Source organism: Bufo bufo, chromosome 9, assembly GCF_905171765.1.
Source record: "Bufo bufo chromosome 9, aBufBuf1.1, whole genome shotgun sequence".
NCBI lineage: Eukaryota > Metazoa > Chordata > Amphibia > Anura > Bufonidae > Bufo > Bufo bufo.
The window spans coordinates 41,283,068-41,302,663 of record NC_053397.1 but is presented as its reverse complement, the minus strand read 5'-3'; the positions used below and the strand labels follow the sequence as shown (position 1 = coordinate 41,302,663).

The window sequence follows — 19,596 nt, the reverse complement described above, 5'->3', positions numbered from 1 at the left end:
GTTCATGATTGATTTTGAAAGATGTGTGGATCGTTGACTTGTTTATAGTACAAATAAGTCTCTTAACGCTGCCAGTTTTTTTTTTTTACTACATTATATATTAGAACTTTAGCTTCCACAATCTGTAAATATTTAAGGCGTTTTCCAGGAAAATATTAGGATAGGCAACCCAATGAGCAATCGTAGGTTCCTGACCTTTGGAAGCCCAGGGGATCTGCAGAATGAAGCGCCCAGCAAGTGTTGTAGCCCATTAACTATTTTTAAAGACATTGTTGTGCAATCATAAATGTGGCTGTGCCAGGTATTGTAGCTTAGACTCATTAACTTGTAAATACTGCACTCTGCTAATCAGTGGGGGTCCAGAACAATCGTTCATTGATAATCCATCCTAAAGGCACTTGCACATATTAGGGAATTGTCAGCTTAACCCGCCGATAATAGCAGGTTCAGCCGAGAGTATAGTGTGTGTGGAGAGTTCCCCACTGTCCCCTGAGAGATGATGTGGAGGGAGAGAAGGATCGGGCGAAGTGAACAATTGTTCTCTTGGGAGATAAATCTGCCGCCAGAGGTATCTGGCAGTGGTTTTCTCCTCCTCATTGAATACACATACATGTTTGACTGAACCAAATGTTTATGTATCTGAAGAGTCGGGAAGGAGTCGAAAGAGATAGCTGATCATTCGTCCAACAGCTATCGAATGTGTAATGCAGCCTTAAGGACAGGCCTTTTTATCTTTCACCTGTTCAGTATATATTATCTGCACATGTGACCTTTTGTCCATCAAATTCACATTTAATGGTTGAGGCTAAATAAACTAGAAGGTGCAAGGTTTCCTCTAAATATAGATGCCTATTTGAGGAACTTTAACAGTAATTACACCAAAAGATCTTGTTAACTGAAAGGAACAGCTTTTTAAATGCTAGTAATGGTAACTTTTGGTGGAAAGGGAAAGAACACCATCAAATGTGAAAGAAATGTAGCATCACCCCAAGACCCTTGTACACATTAGTGCAAAATCATAACACACTGATTTTGCTGGAAGCGACTACTTAATGTATGTGATGTCCTACCACCTGTACAACGACATGATGTCGGGAGGAAAATGATTGAGTATGTTGAATTTTACATGTCCGGTCTGTTTTTTTATCAGATGAGGTAAGCCACCAGAGATGTCTGGCAGCGGCTTACTTCCCTCTGTACATTCAGAGCAAATGCTTACTTGGCCGAACCAAGATTTGTATGGGGTTGGGTGGGAGAAATGGCTTTTCAGCTAAAGAGGCATTCAAGATGCATTATGGACTGGGAACATGGAGGACTATAGTTGCAAACAAATACTCCAGCGGCTGTTACTACTTTCCGAATTCTCAAGTGGTGTTTCCTTGCAAAGTGGGTTTGAAGGAATTCCCAGGGAGCTGGTTGCCTTTTGGTTGAGCCCTTTAAACCTGTGTTCATTTACAGTATTATTACATAGAGACATATTACTCAGCAGTGAACAATTCTACCCTTAGACACAACACACCCACGCATGTATATGCGGACTACTCAACGCCAAAAACATCATCTACACATTGCACTAGAGGAAGCTCCCAATGGTTTTGGCACGGTTGTATTTCCTGCAATGAAAAGCAAATTTTTGGCCAGTTCTTGTCTTTTTGGTGTTTAGAGCCAAATAGATGGTGTTAATAAATTGGTTTCAGTCTTTTAAGGGGCCTACTAATGTGAAAAAAATAATACCATTGGCCCTCTTCCTAGAAGTACACTGTCATTCCTAGAAAGAAGAGGGCAAGGGTTGTTGTCCACCCTTGCTCATCTCTTGTGAGAAAAATCATTGTGACCCTTCTGACCCATTCTCTCCTCCTTTACTTGTAAACGTTGCAATTCTCTACCTATTGTGAAGGTATTGGGGTTCACAAAAATTTACTGAGAAATGGGATAGTGCCAATGTGAGCTATGGTCCTGCTTTTTTATTTGATTCGTGGTATTTGAAGTTGCTTCTCTTTTTGCATATTTACTCTTGAATAAAGCCTTGTCCCTCAGTCAAGATGTTTATTCTTATTTCTTTTTTGCAGCTCCCCTACAGGGAAGGCACAAAATAGTCTTTGTGCAGGATTGATTATATGACTGAGTTTTCCAGTAGATTAAAGGGCTTGCCCAACGTCATATAAGTTTTTTAATACCCCAGCCAACAGCTCGCATTGGAGGAAACATACTTACCTGCTCCCTGATGCTCGCTTTCCGCTCCATGGATCCACCACTGTATTCATTGCATTTCAGTTTCCACATGAAAACTTCTGGCATGGATAGAGTCATGTGTGCTTCTGCATCCAATGACTGGCCACAGCAGTAACAGTATTCCCCAGCAGAATGTCACTACTGGACCGTGTGCCACTTGGGGACTTGTCATAGCTGTGGCCAGTCATTGGCTGCAGTGGCCCCCTTGACCCGATCCTTGTTGGAAGTTTACATGCAGGGACTGAAGTGCAGTGAAGACTGTTATAGACCCATGGAACTGGAAATGAGCCTTGGAAAGCTGGGAAATATACTTCCCTCGATAGGTCCTGCTGGTTTGGGGGCAGCGGTATTTAAATACTTATATTTAATTGGACAACCCCTTTAAGGGTTCAGGCGCACAATTGTATTACAGACTAATATTGTACAGATCCAACAAACTGCACTGTAAAAGCTATGGCACCATATTCTACCACTACTACTGAGGTACAGATAATACTTTGTCATATGGAAGCAACATTTGAAGGAACATGGACTGCTCAGGGCAGAGTGAGCCGTAGGGACCTCATGTGCTGTCTTCATCCATCCAAAAACAATTCTATGAACATCTGACTGCATGCCGACAGCCTTCATGGAGCCAGGTGCTATATCAAACATATTTAATAAATATTAGTCCATAGGAAAAAAGTGGGTGTGCTTTTATGAGTACACCTGGCTTTCTAGAAACATTGATTTTCCCCTAATTTACATAAAAATGTATGTTATTTCTCAAATCTGTGCCATGCATACAGTATAATTAGCTAGTCGTGCTTACTTTTGGTAAACACCCAGTACTCACTGAATTAGACATATTCTATTATATAATGTGTTCTTTCAAATATTAGTATCATAGATAAGGATGCGTACATAGTCATATAGATCATGCAGGTGGGGGTGAGGATTGGGCTTATTCATTTTTTAAGCAGTTGATTTTATATAACCATTGCTATTCTGCTGTTCTGTATGAGCCACATGCTACTTCACAATGCTTCTTACGTCTTTGACAAAGTGAGCATATGTACACATTGTAGCCACACGTCATGGTTTATGTATAGATATAATCTACATAAAAAGTTGAGTTACTTTTTGAATGGTTTCCTTTATTTTCCATATTACAGTATATCCCAGAGCCGTATTAGCCTACATTACAAACCAGGGCTGTTGTCGCAATTTACCTGGTTGCTTTTGGAAACAGTTGACAACCTTGTTGATAGACACATTTATAGCAGCGTAGCTGACCTCCTGTAAGGCGGTGGAACGCTGGCTTTTTCCTATATTATATTACTGTACATTTGCTGTAATTCAAATTGAGTCTGCTATGAATGTTGGGAGATTTCCAGTCTGAAGACCATAGAATTAGGAGCAAGGTCCTAAAAGTAGCTGCCTGTTTCACATTTGCGGTAAGCTGTGTCGGCAGGTTGTTCAGGCTGGGAACAGCCTGCCAGACCCGTGAATACCAGACGCTACCGCGCTCTGCTGAGGTACCATGCAGCCCTATTCACTATAATAGGGACCAGCGGAGATCCAGCCGCAACCCGGCCAATATGCTGAGGAGCGGTTGGACAAATACCGCTGCGCGTAACAGTTTCCATCTGGCCGCTTCTCATCGTATTTGCCGGGTAGTGGCCGAATCTACGCCGGTCCCCATAATAGTGAATGGGACCAGGCGGTATCTTGGCAGCACATGGTAGCACCTGGTATTCATGGATCCGGCAGGCTGTTCCCGTCCGGAACAGCCTGCTGGATCTGGTTACCGCAAATGTGAAACAGTCCTTAGTTGTTAAAGGGCTTATGCCATGATTGATGTAAAAAATGAAAACCAGACATCATATAGTACATGACAATACCTTTGTAAAAAAAAAAAAATAGAACCAGCACTGTACCTCACATGGATTCATAGATCTCCACATTCACTGCTTCAATGCTCTGCTAGATTATCTTCAGCCTGGCAGTTCAGGGGGAGTGTCCTTTCTGCTGCAGCTCTCTTCCTATAGCTACCACAGCTTCTAACAGAACATATGGCGGTGGCAGTTGAAGATTTAAACTGAGCACGTTTGACTAGCTCAGTGAGACGGACAAAAAAATAAAGAAAAGAAGAAACAGCAGGTGGCGCTATAAAGATGCATTTTATTGAATGGCTGAATCACTGGTTATACAATTTTTTTTTATTATATGCAATTACAAAAGTTTTCAGATCCAGGTTTGAAAATTGTAGAATATGTTTCGCGACACAACCACTTTACCTGAAGAATACATATTTAGCAATCAACTAGATTATATGAAATTCTAATGATGTTAAAGGGGTTTCCCACAGGCAAATGTCTGATCACTAAAAGAAGGGTCCTGGGCCCCTTATTTCTCCCCACTGTACGACCCCAGTGAGAAAGAGTTTGAATAGAGAGGCAGTCATGCATTTTCACTGCCACTCTATTCACTGTCTGTTTGACTGATGGAGACAGCCAAGTATAGCTCTCATCTGCCTCGGTCAGTGAGTGAATGGTGCAGCAGCACACATGCCTTATGGCTGCTCCTTGTAGCTGCATACGGACCACGTGGACAAAGAGAAATAGTGACCTTCCTTTCTGTCTGTTACATTGAATGCTCATCAGTCCATGGCTCTCATTTACCAGTGGATTGGGTCTTTCTGGAAAAACTATAATGGAGGTGACCCATGACTAGCACCTTGGTCTCATCAAATAGCAGTTGGAAGGCAATCACCCGCATACTGTCTCTGCACTGGGGCCCATCACTTTCTGTGTCCACCACTGATTTAATCTTTAGGTGGGATTCTCATGATGCTACAGCTATAAACAGATGACACTATAGAAGTAGACAACTTTAGCATCTACCAGAAGAAGTCCATAAACAGGAGAACTAATGTTTAGAGCAGCTGCCATACATCCGTCAAATAGCAGATTAGTTATAAAGATTTGTTTCTGTCCAGCAGACATCTGGGATTTCATCATTCTCTTCCGATAAGATGGTTCTGTTTTCATAGATTCAATCTCTCCACTTGTTCACTAGCCAGAACTTTGCTAACAAGTAACCTTAGATTTTTGGGGAGACACCTGCGTGGCAGGTTGCGTGTCTTAATAATGTCAGTCTCGTATCTGTTGCTGTCATCATCTGAAGTTTCAGTTGTGCAAACATTTGGCACAAGTCTTACAAAAACTGTGGCCATGTTGTCTAGTTAATAAAACGATGACAAATTAGTCTAGCAGATTTGCCCTCATTACAGTTCGGGATAGATTACCGTAGATTGGAATGTGTTGCACTAAGAGAGTCCATTGCAGGTTTTTGCTCTCGAGGGTGAGACAGCAATTTTCTGACATAGTTTCAATGTGTTCTTTTACCCGCAAAATGTAGATGGGGAAGTCCTAGGACAACAGAGGTCCACAAATGTCTTGATACAAATCGCTGCTGGCTGCCAGTGCACATTGGATCAGGTCTCTCGTTTTCACGGTCCATTGAATCTAGACGGGAAAACAATTACAGACTGGAGAAATGTGCTAAGATGTTTGAGTGGATGCCACAGTGTAAAGTAATACATTACACCATATACCTCCCATTTCCCTTCAACCAGATGCTTCATATGTGAGGTCTGACAAATAAACAGTGGGGGAACATTAGAATTAATCATGAGAAAAAATGGTCGGGTTGTATTGTCCTGACTGTCACAGGCGGAAAGGAAACCATTTACCACAATCATAGCTTCTTAAGATTAGACCGAGTACAAAGCTGCATTGCAGACCTGGATATTATACTGCATTTGACATTTGATAACCAATACCCTTCTTTTTAAGTTTCTTGTCACCTCATAGTGAAGAGAATGAACAAAAGGACTACAGCGTATTTAGTTTAGTGTGCTTGTCGCTCCTAATTTGAGCATTGGGCATATGTCTAACAATATGAAGTTGCATAGTGGGGTACAGAAGGTGTAATTGACTTCCAGGCCCTTGCACTTGAAGAGGCCTAAAGGTTCCTCTTCCAAGGAACTTGCATTATTACCAATGTAAAGCATAGAGATCTGATAGCTTATCATGATAGTTGGACAAATGAATATTGTACTGTATAATTTATGTTTGGCCCAATGTAAAGTTTTTGTACAAAATGTCAATTATGGATAACGGTTGAACAACTCAAGTTAGTCCTTGGTTAGGTTCCTAAAGCTAACCACTGACATTAGATAGCTGTCTATGAGAGTTTGACCAGTAGCTGTCTATCCCAATCCCCAACCATAAGTGTGCATGTTTATTTCAAGAGGGAGAAGGAAATGGACACTGTCAGACACCACGCCTGGGTATGTTAACACCAACATACCTAATCCTTTTTTCCTTCAAAAGCAGAAGAAGGGTGAATGTTGGACTTTCAAGATCTCACCCTGGTTTACCTAAGGTGGGATGGTGCCCTGAGTATTGGTATTGATATCCTCCTTTATGATGTGCCACATAGTGCCCAAGTAATGCAATGATACAGTGAACAAATAATAAGGCCTAAATGCCTCTGTCCAATCTGTACTACGGGAAGGGGATCTAATACAGCTGTCATGCCATTAGGGTGGGCACTACGTGGGATTGGAGTTCAAAGCTCCAAGTATCCAGTCCATCGGGAGCGGTGGCATCCATTTTAGCAGTGACCAGTGAAACAACCACAACCCTATGCAACCACACAAGTCACAAGCCCCTTAGGGTCATAATTGACTGAACCCATACATGTTATATCTACAACTAGTGATGGACGAACATCGGCTGGGACGTTTCGCAAACGCACTTTCATGATCAAATGTTCGCGAACCGCGCGTTCACGGCAGGCCCCATTGACTTTAATGACAGCCGAACCTGAAAAACCTTCAGGTCATATTTGCAGCCACCAAATACTTACTAGAAGTGCACAAATAGTACCACAACATGGACAATGACATACCAGAGGGGGATCATTGGCAAAAATTTCCACAAAAAATATGTATTTTAATCAGGGGCCATTTTTATGCGTCTTAAAGGGAAACTCTCAAAAATGTGCCCTGCTGGAGCCTAGAAAAATGTTATTTTAGGCCATGGGAGTACAGACCCCAAAAATTAGGCATTCACCTGACATAAAAGAACTTGTGAAGATGTGGCTGGAGGTACATTAGGTAGTCACTGGATACAAATTTTACTGTCGGCCAGTACAGACCCCAAAAACTAGGCATTCACCTGACAGAAAAGAACGTGTGATGATGTGGCTGGAGGTACATTAGGCGGTCACTGGATAAAATTTTTACTGTAGGCCACTGGAGTACAGGCCCCAAAAATTAGGCATTCACCTGACATAAAAGAACTTGTGAAGATGTGGCTGGAGGTACATTAGGCGGTCACTGGATACACATTTTACTGTAGGCCAGTACAGGCCTCAAAAATTAGGCATTCACCTGACAGAAAAGAACTTATGATGATGTGGCCGGGGGTACATTAGACAGTCACTGGATACAAATTTTACTGTCGGCCAGTACAGGCCTCAAAAATTAGGCATTCACCTGACAGAAAAGGTCTTTTATGCCGCTGTATATACATAAGACAAGGACCATTCTTTGTTCTGGGTCGTGGCGGATATGTGTGGGCTGGCATGAGGAAATTCAATTACACATGGTCGTCACAGGTGTTGAATTCCTCAGAGATCTATGCCTCATTCATTTTGAGGTAGTCCACACTGTCGTGAGCTAGACGAGTGCGCTTATCGGTCACAACTCCCCCTGCTGCGCTGAACGTCCTTTCGGACAGGACACTCGACGAGGGGCAAGCCAAGAGTTCCATGGCAAATTGTGCCAGCTCTGGACACAGGTCAAACCTGCACACCCAGTAGTCCAGGGATTCCTAGCTTCTCAGAGGGTCCACATCGGCCGTTAACCCGATGTAGTCGGACACCTGTCGGTCTATTCGTTCCCTGAGGGTGGATCCGGCTAAAAGAATGATCTCATATCCGAAGTGACCAACAGATCTTCAAACCGCCATCTTCTTGCATGCGCGGTAGGATTGGTACCCACACCTGTTTCGCTGTGGGTGATAATTCCTCTGCCAGCAGCCGCAACACAAGAATGCAGCATTACTCGCAGCAAGGCCTGGAAATGCTGCATTCTGCCAGCCCTCTGTGATGCTGGTAACATGTCCACCATTTTGTGTTTGTACCGGGGGTCTAAGTACTTTGCCACCCAGTACTGGTCCTTGCCCTTTATGCTCTGGTTCTTGCCACCCAGTACTGGTCCTTGCCCTTTATGAAGAGGGGTCCCTCTTCAAACACTGGAGCATGAAGGCCCCTGTTTGCACGACATTGGAAGCGGTGGACCACCCTGGCTCCTGCTCATCGCCCAGGAGAATGTCATCCTTGGTCTCCTCCCCCCAGCCACGAACAACACCAGGGATCCCCGAAAAGTTTAAAGTCCCCCTCAAAGCCGGCTCTTCTTGCTCTTGCTCCTCCTCCTCCTCCCCCAGCCACCATCCTCCTCTGACTCATCTTCAGATTCCTGCCGACTTGTCTCAGATGGAGTAGCGCCCCTGGGAATTCATTCAGCATTGTGACTTTCTCATCTTCCTGCTCCTGCTCCTCGACGGCTTGATCAATGACACGACGCAATGCATGCTCCAGAAAGAAAGCGTAAGGTACAATGTCACTGATGGCACCCTGGCTGCGACTGACCAGTTTGGTAAACTCATCAAATGGCCGCAGAAGTCTGCATGCGTCGCACATGAGTAGCCATTGGCGCGGTGAAAAGAAACCAAGCTCCCCAGAACCTGTCCTGCTGCAGAGTTCATACAGGTAGTCCTTAACGGCACGTTGCTGCTGAAGCAGCCTACCAAGCATATACAAGGTGGAGTTCCAGCGCGTCGGGCTGTCACAAATCAGACGTCTGACGGGCAGGTGGTGTCGCCGCTGAAAGTCAGCAAGGCAAGCCATGGCCGTGTAAGATCTTCTAAAATGGCCAGAGATTTTCCTGGCCTGCCGAAATATGTCCTGGACCCTGGGGTATTTGGCAACGAATCGCTGCATGACTAAGTTCAGGACGTGTGCCATGCATGGCACGTGTGTCATTTTGCCCTGTTTCAGCGCGCTCAGCAGATTTGCATCGTTGTCGCACACCACTTTACCAACTGTCAAATTGAGCGGGGTTAGCCACTGTTCGGCCTGTAACCGCAGAGCTGAAAGCAGTGCAGGACGGGTGTGGCTCTTGGCTTCCAGGCTCAACAGTCGCAGCACAGCATGGCAACATCTGACCTGGCACGTCGAATAGGTTCTGGGGAGCTTGGGGGGTGCAGCGGAAGAGGCGGTAGCAGTAGAAAAGGAGGAGTCAGCCGAGAAGGAGACGGAGGATGGAGTACGAGGAGGAGAAGAAGAGGCAGGTCTGCATGCAATCTGTGGCGGTAACACCAAATCCACATGAGAACCACAGGTTACATGCTTGACGGCCGTCAGAAGGTTCACCCAGTGGGCAGTAAAAGTTATGTACCTTCCCTGCCCGGTGTTTGCTAGACCACTGTCTGTGGTCAGATGTATCTTGGCACCGACACTGTGTGCCAGAGATATATTCACTTGCTGCGGAACGTGGCCATATAGCTCTGGGATACCCTTCTGGGAGAAAAATTTCCTTCCGGGGACCTTCCATTGCAGTAGTTGGTGGGCAGTTCCAACAAGCCAGCGGTCAGCCGTTGGGCAAGAGGGTTATGCGGCGTCATCAACTTTTTACGCTCTAACATTTGGGCCACGGAAGCCTGCCTTCTGCCAGATGAACTCGACTATGGCACGTTGGAAGGTGGAGGACAAATGGGAGGAGAGAGGAGAAGGAGAAGACCGCCAGGAGTGTGGCTTTGTGGGTTCTGACGGCATTGCTCCCACTGGGCTTGTGATGGGAGGCCAGGTGCCTTCTTAAGGCGGTCGTCCCTAGGTGAGTGTTGGGCTTACTGCGACTTATGCGTTGACAGGACAGGCTGCAGATGGCAACATTTTTGTCAGCAGCTGACACGTTAAAAAAAAGCCCACACTGCTAGCCAGATACATTTGCAGTCTGCTTTTTGCCTCCTGTGCCCTACGAAATCTGCCTGCTTCTCCACCTTCTCCTCCCTCTCTGTTGCTCCGTCTCTCCCTCTGAACTCCCCTCCTCTTCCTCTCTTGTAGGCACCCACGTGACATCCATCGACACGTCATCATCGTCACCTTCACCACCACTGACATTTGAGACCTCCCTCCTTGGGCTGATCTGGGTACTGTCGTCAGACCGCTGGGTGGCAGCTGTTGCTACCTCCTCTTCCTCATCCGATGTTAAGAATGGCTGCGCATCATTAAGGTCTGGGAATGGATGGGAAAATAATTCCTCTGACTCGAGTGGAGGGGCTATGGTGGTGGTGTCTTTGTGGGTGCACACAGCAGAGAGTGAGGAGGGCGCAGAAGCGGAAGGCTGAATGGGCCACTCAACCAACTCTGGTGCGTCCTTTGACGTAATCGCACACGCCTTCTCTAACTTTCCACTTAGGCTCTGTCCTGGTGCACCTGCCCGACCCCTACCACCCCTGAGGAATGGCCTGCCTCTTCCTCTGCCTGATCTTAGGGAGAGAGAAAGAAAAAAATGCTAGGGTTAATCCAATCTAATGGAGAATACCAAAGAGATAAGATATAACTAGAGTCGCCAGTGGATGGAGAACAACAGGTAATAACAGGCATCTTTTTATCTGTACCTGCTCCTGATGAAGGGGTTTGCACACCCCAAAACGCGTTGAGCCTTTTATGCACTAATAAAGAAGCCAAAGCCTTCAACAACAACACTGAGGTGAAGTTCCCTTCTTTCCATTCTATTGGGCAACCATCAGTTTTGAAGACTCTACGGGCGCTCCTGGCTGGGGGGTTTATGGTCCACACTGGTGTCTTGAGTTTATCCAGCTGGCCACCCCCCTTGAAGTGAGTTAATAATTATTATCCTTGGCTATTTTAATATACCGTTATACGGCTATTTTATGTGACTATTTCCACCTATTAATTATAGGTACGCTTTAGTGGTGTGTTTATCATCTACTCACCCCTTTACCTTTTAGTCACCCTAATTAGGGTGAACGTCTAATGTTCATATAACCAATTATTTCTCTCATATGTACTTTGGGTTTTGGCGCTTCTTATAGGGGTGTAATTTCTTGGACTTGAAAAGTCTTTTTGTTGATCTTAGGGAGACCAGCTACAGAAAACACTGTGGGGCCTCATTTAAGAGTCTCGACACAGCAATCCAAAATGCAAAGCTCCCTGGGAAACAGTAATATGCAAAATAATTGTGGAGCCCCAGTTATGGGTCTTCAACACAGTGAAAGCCAGATATCCCTCAAAGGAACACCCCGAAATAGCTGTCTGTGGATAGATAACTGGCTTAGGTCTTCCCCGTCACATTCTTAAAGCTTGTAAAAGAGCGGGATCTTGACATAGGGCCACTTAATATGGTGGATTTGGTGATCTCTGTAATGGGGACACCCCTTTGCTCTGTTTTCCTTCCTTTAAGGGATATCTGGCTTTCACTGTGTTGAAGACCCATAACTGGGGCTCCACAATTATTTTGCATCTTCCTCTGCCTGTCATTTTCAAATGACCCTGTGCCTAAGTCCCTAGAGAAGAGCAGTATTTGTGGAAGCAGGTATATCGCAGGCCTCAATCAATATATGGTGGAAACAGGTATATCAAACCCCTTAATCAGTATTCTGTGGAAGCAGGTATATCGCAGCCCTTAATCAGTATTTTGTAGAAGCAGGTATATCAATCCCCTTAATCAGTATTTTGTGGAAGCAGGTATATCGCAGCCCTCAATCAGTATTTTGTGGAAGCAGGTATATCAATCCCTTTAATCAGTATTTTGTGGAAGCAGGTATATAAATCCCTTTAATCAGTTTTTTGTGGAAGCAGGTATATCATAGGCCTCAATTAATGTTTTGTGGAAGCAGGTATATCAAACCCCTTAATCAGTATTTTGTGGAAGCAGGTATCTTGCAGGCCTCAATCAATATTTAGTGGAAACAGGTATATCAATCCCCTTAATCAGTACTTTGTGGAAGCAGGTATATGGCAGCCCTCAATCAGTATTTTGTGGAAGCAGGTATATCAATATCCTTAATCAGTATTTTGTTGAAGCAGGTATATCGCAGGCCTCAATCAATATTTTGTGGAAGCAGGTATATCAAACCCCTTTATCAGTATTTTGTGGAAGCATGTATCTCGAAGGCCTCAATCAATATTTGGTGGAACCAGGTATATCAATCCCCTTAATCAATATTTTGTGGAACCAGGTATATCGCAGGCCTCAATCAATATTTGGTGGAAACGGGGATATCAAACCCTTTAATCAGTATTTTGTGGAAGCAGGTATCTCGCAGGCCTCAATCAATATTTGGTGGAAGCAGGTATATCAAACCCCTTAATAAGTTTTTTGTGGACGCAGGTATATCTCAGGCCTTAATCAATATCTGTTGGAATCAGGTATATCAATCCCCTTAATCAGTAGTTTGTGAAAGCAGGTATATCGCAGGCTTCAATCAATATTTTGTGAAAACAGGGATATCAAACCCCTTAATAATTATTTTGTGGAAGCAGGTATATTGCAGGCCTCAATCAATATTTTGTGGAAGCAGGTAAATCCAACCCCTTAATCAGTATTTTATGGAAGCAGGTATCTTGCAGGCCTCAATCAGTATTTTGTGGAAGCAGGTATATCAATCCTCTTAATCAGTAGTTTGTGAAAGCAGGTGAATCGCAGGCCTCAATCAATATTTGGTTAAAACAGGGATATCAAACCCCTTACTCATTATTTTGTGTAAGCAGGTATATCGCAGGCCTCAATCCATATTTTGTGGAAGCAGGTATATCAAACCCCTTAATCTGTATTTTGTGGAAGCAGGTATCTCGCAGGCCTCAATCAGTATTTGGTGGAAGCAGGTATATCAAACCCCTTAATCAGTATTTGGTGGAAGCAGGTATATCAATCCCCTCAATCAATATTTTGTGGAAGCAGGTATATCACACCCCTCAATCAGTTTTTTGGGGGGCAACAGGTATTTCACACCCATTGCAAATAGTTGCATGTGCAAACCGCACACAACTGCTGCACAATACAAATGCACTATATACTTTCTATATTATAGGTATATCATACCCCTCAATATTATAATTTTTTTGGGCAACAGGTATATCACACCCATTGCAATTAGTTGATCAAATAGCGTTTGTCCCTTTGTATAGCTGTGGTATCTCAACAGAACCACACACAACTACTGCACAATACAAATGCACTATAATATACTTTCTATGTTAGAAAGTATATTATAGGTATATCACACCCCTCAGTATATCACACCTATCGATAACACATCTATACCTGTCCTTAAAAGGTCTTTTGTGGCCCTATTAGCTAGCGTTGGGTGTCCCTAACAGCCTGTCCCTGCTCCACAAAGCAACTTCTCCCTACACTGGCAAAACACAGAATATAAAATGGCTGCCAGGGGTTCTGTGATAGGGTGGGGGTGTGTCCATGTGCTGAAACGTCTCAATTGGCTGTCCTGTCCCACCTGATAGATTTGTCATGGGTCAAAGTTCGGCGCAATGCAAAAGAACATCGCCATATGTTTGCATGTTCAGTGAATCGCGAACCCGCAAAGGCCATCTCTATCTACAACCACCACAACAGAAATTGTCAGCTTCTGCCTGCTTTAAGGTACTCTCTATGTCCAGAAAAGTTCTGAAGAAGATTGTCCCAGCTTCTTACCAGCCCAATCTAAATGACCCAATCTCTTTAGCCATCATGAAGGTAATGAAACCTGATTAGGGAATAGCCCCGGCACTAGACCACCGCTGTGAATTTTGCAGATGTTATTTGGAAATTGGGATTGGAAATGAATCACTGGCCAATTTTTTACTTTGCATATTTTTTCCCCTACAAGCCCTGAGGAAATAACAATAATCGAATCATTAATTTTTGAGTCCCACGACCTAAGGGTTCTGCAAGATTCATAGTATGGCGTAAAATAAAATGATTCAAAAACATCACAGGAAATTGCCGCAATTGGGCCCTTCATACAAGTGAGCTATTTATTAAAATGAGTCTCTTTGAAGAAAAACATTGTGACTGATATTTTTCTAGTCCCTTTGTAAATGGGGTTAATGGAGCATGTGTTATCAATTAACATCTTCTTGATTTATGGACTGGAGATACTGTATAGGTTACTTGAGAATTGGATTGTGCCTTTAAATTCTGTATTTCTAGACCATACACTGGGTGTATTTAGAAATAAAAATAAAAAATACCACCAGCCTTACCCACAATGCTTCTTTTCATATTTGCTAAAATGGAAAATAATTATGGAACTTTGTGTGGTACTGAAATAACATTGTTACCTTTTTATATGGTTTTTCTTGATGTGTGTCCTCTCCGACCCTCACTGCTCAACCTTTGTGTGGCAAACATGTGCAGTTCTCTTCCTTCAAGTCAATGAGAGTTACAGAAAATGAAGCAAGCCCGACTGCCTCTCCAATCTGAATGCAGACTGGGCGGACTGGGAAAACTAAAAGTGGCCCCAGATACCAGAGTGCAGCACAAAATACTGCCTAAATGAATTAATGCTGAGAGTATCAGATCTTTATGTACCTGGCTTTTGGCCAAGAGGAGGGTTTAGGTGGCCCTCTGGTCATTGGCCCACCAGGAAATTTCCCTGTAGGGTCTATGGCCAGTCCGCCCCTGGTTCCCAATCCATCAGATTTTTCTGGTATAGCTAGGTTATATCCCGCCCCTTAGGCATTACTCATTCATTAGTTTTACCAGGAGTGTTCCTTTCAAGGACCATTCCTTTCTTACACGTTTATTAGAGTATCCACAGGATATGCTATGAACGCAGGATAGCTGAAGTTCCCAACTCCAGTATCTTCACCTGTCTGCCCAATATTCCATGCATGTGCCATAAATGTAGGGAATCTGCGATAAAGTGGGGAGTACCCCTTTACTTTTAACATATCTCTTTGGGAAATACTTTGCTCTAACTATCTTCTATTGCTTTTTAGTATTTTATTCTCTTTTTAGACAGAACACAAATGTCAAAATGCAGCTAGAATCCTTTTACTAGAGAATAGTGCATTGTAGGCGTTCACATGATCCTCTGCTGATGACCTATCTCTCTGAGAACAAAAGGATCGGAACGTCAAAATCCAACAGCATAATCCTTATTTCCCCTGAGATCTGCCATGGGGGAGAATCAAGAAACCCCAATATACATCACATGGTGGGGCAGTCAAGCCAAAATCGATGGCGTCAGCCAAAATTAATCTAATCTTTATGCCCGCTTTAGAGCTACTGGTAAGCTGTCAGGTCACATGTCTGTTTGGAGAGTCTAGAGTGTAGTTTTTATGTTTTTGTTTTTTACTTTGGACACAAATGAAGAAGAAAATGAGAAATGCCTCCAAACTAGTGAAAAGTAAGTAACAAAAGTCCCTGCACAATTCTTATACTATCCAGTCAGTGCTGCCAGTGTCAGACTGTGCAGGGACATACCCCCAACTGGTAAAACCCTTTATTGCAAACTGCTAGCAATTCATTCATATCTTCTAGAAGGAATAATAATGGAATGGCACAACATAGAATCAAAATAATAGATACTCCAGAATGGTTATTACATGGGGAATGCAAGTAGTTACTAAGACAGACATGTCAGGAGAGAGGATAACTAATGCACTGCTGGATGGTGCATAACTATGTGCAGTCACTAAAGTACAAAAGACTATTGAGACAAGAGGTTTGCTTTTTACACCATGCAAATTAAAGTATGTTTTTCTGCTTAATATGTCACTTGACGATCCTCCCGGAAGGAAGAGAAATGACAGTTTTAAATATTTTCCACTGAGCTGCAGAATGCAGTTGTAGATATTTTCTCCTCTCTACAGATGTACTTGATGTCTTTATTATCCCACAAAGACCTTTCACGGTGACAAGGAGATTTCACTTGAGCACATCTTGTGAAACAATTTTAAAATTATGCACGGAGTCTTAACGTTGAAATGAACTAGTAATACCCTGACAATGGAACAAAAGCTGAAGAGCAAATATCCTAATGTGTTGCAGATGAGAGGATAATGTCTTTTATTTTCCTTCCCTTAAAGGGGTTTTCTGAGAATTTTTTTTTTTTACTGATGTGTAAATTAATTTCCTAATATATATCTTCATAATGGGTCAGAGTTTTGTTGACCTGATACAGAGCCCTAAATCCCCTCTGTGGAATGAAATTATTAAATTGTGGATACATGCAACCATTAGGGAGATCTTAGCAGATTAGTATGTACTGTTTTATTAAAGGGGTTGTCTGGGATCTGAGAATCATGGCTGCTTTCTTTCAATATCAGCAGCTAACCTGTCCATGGGTTGTGTCTGGTGTTGCCTCCCAGTTTCACTGAAATGAATGGGGCAAAGCTGCAATATCACACACAGGACAGGTGTGGTACTCTGGAAGAAAACATCCATGTTTTTCTGATCATGGACAGCCCCTTTAATGAGTTAGATAAACATCATTGATCCTTAGTTTATGTTGATGACAGCCAGACAAAATTTTCTATGAACTCTATGGCTATGCAAGGGATTTAGAGCTCTATCTCAGAAAACAAAGGTGTGACCTCAATAAAGATATATTTAGCCATCATTTCACTTTTTGGCTCAGGAGCGTTGGAAACATTCAACAACATTGTTGACAGATATAGTATATCGTTAAAGGGGTTTTCCGAGATTGTAATACTGATGACCTATCCTATGGATAGGTCATTAGTATCTGATCTGTGGGGTTCCGAAACCCGGGACCCCTGCCGATCAGCTGTTTGAGGAGGCACCGGTGCTTTTGTGAGGGCCATGGCCTTCTCGCAGCTTTCCAAGCACCGCACTGCACATTGCATAGTGGCTGTGCTTGGTATCGCGCTCAGCCCCATTCACTTTAATGTCGCTATACAATGTGCAATGTACGGTGCTGTGCATGGTGAGCGTTGAGAAGACTGCGGCGCTCAGATACTGATGACCTATCCTGAGGACAGGTCATCAGTGTCAAAATCTCATGAAACCCCTTTAATAGTATAAAGCTGAGCTCCTGTAATGGTTCAGTTAAGGGCCCTTTACATGAGCCGACAAGTGAACGGATCATTGCTAATGCTAACCAGCGTTACTAGTAATGCCTGTTAGTGATGATCTGGCAGTGTAAAAGCACTGTCGATTACCCAATAAACGAGCAAAACGCACATTCATCGGGTAATTGTATCTTTTGTGCAGAACAAACAAATCATCGTTTCCTGGTGGCAGATGGTGCTGTCTAAACACGGTCTGCTGCCGGGAAACAACAAAACGGTATGAGGAAGAGCGATGGCATTAGCTCTGGAAGAGCTTGGTGCATGTAAATGCCCCGGTCTCCTCCGCTAGTGATCAGCAGATTGTCGAGAAGGAACACTTCCTTCCCGACGATCTGCTAGATCGCCGTCCTGTGTAAAGGGACCATTAGTTTTTCTTAAATCAAATGTCTCTATGGTACTAGGTGTATTTACTGCCCTCCTCAGTGTTGGTCGTCAGTTCAAGTTCTTGGCAGATAATAAAGGGGTAGTACAGGATTAGAGAGACATGGCCCCTTTCTTCCAGAAACATGACCACTCCTGACAACCGGTTGCATATGGTAGTATTGCACTAGTACAGAGCTGCAATGCCAAGCTATAGAAAGATGTGGTGCTATTTCCAGTAGAAATTAGCCACATTTTTAATTCTGCCCTTCTGCCATTTTAAGTCATCCTTTAATAGCCATCAGTTTATGAGCATGTACAGTACAGACCAAAAGTTTGGACACACCTTCTCATTCAAAGAGTTTTCTTTATTTTCATGACTATGAAGGCATCAAAACTATGAATTAACACATGTGGAATTATATACATAACAAACAAGTGTGAAACAACTGAAAATATGTCATATTCTAGGTTCTTCAAAGTAGCCACCTTTTGCTTTGATTACTGCTTTGCACACTCTTGGCATTCTCTTGATGAGCTTCAAGAGGTAGTTCCCTGAAATGGTCTTCCAACAGTCTTGAAGGAGTTCCCAGAGATGCTTAGCACTTGTTGGCCCTTTTGCCTACACTCTGCGGTCCAGCTCACCCCAAACCATCTTGATTGGATTCAGGTCCGGTGACTGTGGAGGCCAGGTCATCTGGCGCAGTACCCCATCACTCTCCTTCATGGTCAAATAGCCCTTACTTTCAAAGTTTTCCCAATTTTTCAGCTGACTGACTGACCTTCATTTCTTAAAGTAATGATGGCCACTAGTTTTTCTTTACTTAGCTGCTTTTTTCTTGCCATAATACAAATTCTAACAGTCTATTCAGTAGGACTATCAGCTGTGTATCCACCTGACTTCTCCTCAACGCAACTGATGGTCCCAACCCCATTTATAAGGCAAGAAATCCCACTTATTAAACCTGACAGGGCACACCTGGGAAGTGAAAACTATTTCAGGTGACTACCTCTTGAAGCTCATCAAGAGAATGCCAAGAGTGTGCAAAGCAGTAATCAAAGCAAAAGGTGGCTACTTTGAAGAACCTAGAATATGACATATTTTCAGTTGTTTCACACTTGTTTGTTATGTATATAATTCCACATGTGTTAATTCATAGTTCTGATGCCTTCAGTGTGAATCTACAATTTTCATAGTCATGAAAATAAAGAAAACTCTTTGAATGAGAAGGTGTGTCCAAACTTTTGGTCTGTACTGTATATAAGGAATAGTGTCATCACTGAGTGAGGTCGAAGGAGGACTGACGCCACCACAATTATCAGATGTTGTCTTCAGATCATAAAGAGTCATATGGCAGACAGACCAGAATACCTGTGGATTCTCCAGTGGGTGCAGGTTCAGAAACAAAAATGGGCCCAAAGGTCTTGTGTGCACAATGATAACTAATAATGAATGCAAATAAAAGAGAATGTACATGTTCTGCATAGATGGAGGTGGGCCCCTCATGTCCTCTGGTGGGTCCATAGGGCCCCAGTCTGACACTGGCCACAAATGCCAGCTATAAGGTCAGTTTTAGAGCCATATGATCATCAGTAACTGAACTGTGTCTGAGCCATAGCTACTACATAACCAGTGAACCGCGCGATCATCTGGATGTTCGTCTACGTTCATAAAAAAAAAAAATCAATATAAATTTGTACTTTCACTTGTCATGAAAATAAATGGTTTCTTTTGTTATGATAACTTGGTGGAGACACTATGGAAACACTGGGGCTTTATTCTACAGAGACGCAGCCGGGGTGATGTTTTCACTGATTTTATCTGGT

The 19,596-nt window shown here is 43.3% G+C and overlaps 1 protein-coding gene across 1 annotated transcript in view; it reads left to right on the top strand.

The window, feature by feature from the left end:
- Positions 1 to 19,596, top strand: part of ERC2 (ELKS/RAB6-interacting/CAST family member 2) — a 944,454-nt gene that overhangs the window by 815,843 nt on the left and 109,015 nt on the right. The gene's annotated exons all lie outside the window — the stretch shown is intronic.